Here is a 4,493-nt window from a genome sequence, read left to right as displayed (position 1 = left end):
GGGCGGATCATCCAGCTCCTTGGGACAGATCCGGCTCCCAGTAACCTTCAACACCTACAACAACTTCCGCACGGAGCTGGTCAACTTCGACATCGCCCCTATCGGCCTCCCCTACAACGCCATCCTCGGCTACCCAGCGCTGGCCCAGTTCATGGCCGCGATGCACCCGGCGTACAACCTCATGTAGATGCCCGGGAGCAGCGGTGTCCTCAGCGTGCACGGGGACACCGGAGACGTGCTGCGGGTACTCAAGCTCGCCTTCAAGAAGGCGGCGTCGGCACAGCCCACCGGCTTGGAGACCCCCGAGCCCAAGGGGGCTGCACTCGCCAAGAAGAAATAGTTGTTCACCCAAGACAAGGCAGAAACCAAGCAGATACCCGTCGATGAGGACGGTGTCGGATTTCGGGTTCCGGCAAACCCTTGAGGTTCGAACACTGGGGTGCGCGCGGAGATTTCGCCTCCTACCTACCTGCACCCCTCCGCCTTGCTAGAATCTAAACTAAGGAAAGAACAATGCAAGAGACACAGGGTTTATACTGGTTCGGGCCACCGTTGTGGTGTAATGCCCTACTCCAGTGTGTGGTGTGGTGGATTGCCTCTTGGGCTGATGATGATGAACAATACAAGGAAGAACAGCCTCGCGAGGGTCTGCTCTTGGCTGGGGCGATGAACTGCTGGGAGGAGCTCAGTCACCCTTCTCTCTCTCTCTCTCTCTCTCTCTCTCTCTCTCTCTCTCTCTCTCTTTCTGATCTTCTCCATCCTTCGATCCCTCTCTTTTTTGTCTCTCTCTGCCCTGTGGGTGGCTGGTCCTATTTATAGAGGCCATGGTCATCTTCCCAAATATTGAGCGGGAAGGGAGCCAACAATGGCGGGCTAATTTGAAGGGGGACAACTAGTATCAACTATCCTGACAAAAGTAGTCTTCGCCTGCGCAAAGCTCTGGTGATGACACTGTCTTGGGCTCCACGGTGACCTTCATCTCGTAGTCCTCCTGGTCTTGGTCTCGTTGCACCGAAATGGCAACCTTTGCCTGATGCCTCGGTACTCCGCGGCTGCGCTTGCCCCCTTTGCACCAAAGAGGAAGGGAGGACGCTGCGCGGGTTGGCACCTGCCTGGCGCCCCCGGTCGTCATGGCTTGCGTCACGGGCACCTCATGAGGTACCCCGCCTTGATCTCTCTGCCTCCTCGTGAGCCAGCCTGACGAGGCCGCACCTGAGGAAGCTCCGCGTCGTCCGCCCCGCGAGGCTTGGCCCCTCGCGAGGGTTTTGGGTTTGTGTTGGTGAAGATGGGCCGCGCTGGGCCCCCCTTTGAGCCACGCCGCAGGCCGCAGGCAGGCAAGTCTGGGGACCCCCATTCCCAGAATGCCGACAGTAGCCCCCGGTCCCAAGGCGCGCCCGGACTTGGCCGGGCAGGGAGGCGGAAGGGCAAGAGCGAAGCGCCGCGGGCCCTAACAGCCTGCGGCCTTGGGCGCCGCGTGGCGGTTGGTTGGTCGTGGGCGTCTCCACTTCCCCATGGCGCCTCGGCAACTGCACAGATTGGACAAGTCCCTGCATGCAAAAGTGGGTCATGATTACCTGCAATCGTGGAGGTCGACGGTTGGCCTTCGCCGGCCATAAGTACGGAACAACGTGCGCCCTTCCAGTCCATCTCTCCTTGCTTCTCCTTCTTCCCGATCCTTGCTCTGTCTTGCTGCGATGGCTCCGATCCGCCGGTTCTTGACGGCAGAGAAGGGAAAAGCTCCCCGAGAGGAGCCAGACCCACTCCCGCCGAAGAAACGGCTCGTCCCCCGTGGCCCGGACGAAGGGGCCCTTCAGGTGGTGTCGAGGCCTTGGTGCGAGCGGGTGCCGCCGGGGTTCCCGCTGCCATTGTACGCCCACGTCGAGGGCCCCGAAGGAGCTGATGCTGATCGCCATGGGCGGCGCCGCCGTAGGCGCCGTCGGGTCACGAAGGTGTGGGTCGTCCCTCCTGGGGTCCACACCGAAGGCTCCTCCCAAGAGTTCGTGCTCCACGTCGCCATTCCTCTTCAGTCTTGGATCCGCCTTCCTCCCTTCTTCGCCTCCATCATACCGCAGGGGGAGCCCCTGGAGCTCTGGCTGCAGCACGCCGGCTGCTGCACCCTCGTGACCGAGGCAGAGGTCGCGGTCGTTGCCCCGGGCGAGGTATTCATGACTCGGGGCTAGAGAGAGATTGCTCGGGTTTGCAGGGTAAGGGGCGTCTTCGCGGTCCACTTGGATTACGACGGTGCTTCGGTGATGCTCTTCAAGGTCTTCGACGCGAGCGGGCGCCGGCTGGAGTGCTGCCACGAGGAAGGTGGCCAGGACCCTGCTGCGACGAGGACTGGGCCCGCCAACCGCTCCCTTGGTGGCTCCTCAGACGGTGGAGGCGTCGGAGGCTCCAGCGACTCTGGCGAGCTCTTCGCAACTCCTGGGACGAGCGACGACAGCTACGAGCCCCCGAGCCAGCGCCGCTCCTGGAGCAGGGCGGGCTCGTCAGGCCGCCACCGACTCTGATCTGGATGGGGTTGGCGTCGGTGCTTGATGGACCATTGTCGATGATGGCGTCTTTTGCAGGGTCGCGCGTAGTTTGTGTCCCTTTAGGATCTGTTCCCTGCGAGGAATCAAAAACACGCCCCGCGGGGGCTTGTAAGGTGCCTGTGATCCTGTTTGTTAATATAACCCTTGTCGTAGAATTGCACGGGTTTCTCATTCCGTCTTAGCTCAGTCCTCCCTTTTGAACCTCACGAGGGCTTGGTGCTCTGCACCGACAGGTCCCAGTCCCAAGGCGGCTTCAGCCGTCGCTGGTATGCCAGGTCGCGATGCCGTGGTCAAGGCCAGAGGGTGAGGGCTGGAGAGCCAGTAGGAGCCCTGAGTCACGATGCTCAGGTACCCCTCTCCCCTTTAACGTGCAAGCGGTTCGCGCGGACGAGAGCGAAGGAGACACCGCAAGGGCCTCGCCTGACGCAGCTCCTTCGGGAGGTCCTGCAGGTCCATCATAAAAAAACAAGGGGTTGCCATGACAATTGACAGTCAGCCGTTGGTTGCTTCCGGGGGGTAGTGAGGCACTAAAGGCTTGACGAGGTGACGCTATGCGGGGCTGCCGCGGCCAGAGCTCAGCCATTCAGGTTTGTCGGCGTTGCAGGGACGGACCCATGCGCAAGCATCGTGCCGTTTGGGAGCAGCTCCGTTAGTTGGCGTCAGCTGAGCAGGCAACTGGGTAAAACACATTAGCCGCGAAGGAGTGGATTCGTTCAAATAGATGCTGGGAACGCGGACATCACTGGGTCAGGCCCGAGCGACTTGGGGATCATGCAGCCCGAGGGGTGCCCCCAACAAGGTAAGCTAACAACATGGAATAAAAAAGGGATACACGCCGCAGGGACGGACCCACGCGGCCTGGGAATAATGCAGCCCTGGGGGGGCGCTCCCATTTGGAAATAAAACCCGAAAGATGTCACCTGATGATGTTGAGGATGAAGAAGCGTTGGTGTAGCAGACTCGCCGGGCTGCGGAAGCCGATCCTCACGAGCCCCCAGGCCCAGGGGCCTCGGGAGGTTCCGGATGCGCTAGCGGCTCCTCACGGGCCATCTCCATCCCTGCCAGGGCTGTGGAATGCCCTGCCTCTCGTGCCTCCGTGGTGACCCTCATGAGGCGCTGGTACATGTCAGCCGTGTTCGGCATGCCGTAAGGCATGCGAACATAGCTGTCGGGTGGGCCTCCGCAGCGCCCCACTCGCAAGGGCCAGAGGCGCTCCAGAGAGGCGACTCGGTTGAGCCCTGGTATGTCGACACAGACGCGCAGCCCACCATCCTTGCCTGGATGGGGAGCCACTGCTGGTAGGCGGCGGCCGCCTTCCATGACTCTTGACTCCTGTAGCTCCTGAATGGCCTTGCTGACGAACTCCTGAGGGTCTGGGTCTCCTTGCCTTGCTCCTTCTTGAGGGAAACGTGCCTCGAAACACGCCTCCATGTGGTGCCCAAGCGCCTCCCTCGTGACCCTGGCTAGGTCGGTGGCCCTCCAGGTGAGAGCCCCCGAGCCCTGCCTGAGGAGGGCGCCGAGCGCGCTTTCCTATGTGATGGAAGGAGGTTCCCCCTGGGCAGGCGCGGGCCCAAAGGGGCCTTCCTCCTGAGGGGTCGGGCCGGACGATGTCTTCTTCTTCTTAGGGGCGGTCTCGGGAGGCCTCCTGCTTCCACGATCCGGGTCTTCCAGTGACGCGGCTTGAAAGGCTCGTTCCAGGGAACACACCGCGTCCTTCTCTTCACAGGGCACCGTGATGACTCCGCCGCTTCCTGGCATCTTGAGGACGTTGTAGCCGTGGTGAGTTACGGCCATGAACTTGGCCAACGCTGGGTACCCGAGGATGGCGTTGTACGGGAGGCGAATGTGAGTGACGTCGAAGTCGATGAGCTTGGTACGGTAGTTGTCGCGTGCCCCAAAGGTGACAGGGAGGCGGACCTACCCAATCGGGACCGTGGAGCCGTCGGTGATACCGGAGAA

Source organism: Triticum dicoccoides, chromosome 2A (assembly GCF_002162155.2).
Source record: "Triticum dicoccoides isolate Atlit2015 ecotype Zavitan chromosome 2A, WEW_v2.0, whole genome shotgun sequence".
In the NCBI taxonomy this organism is placed as follows: Eukaryota; Viridiplantae; Streptophyta; class Magnoliopsida; order Poales; family Poaceae; genus Triticum; species Triticum dicoccoides.
This window is presented reverse-complemented; position numbering follows the sequence as displayed.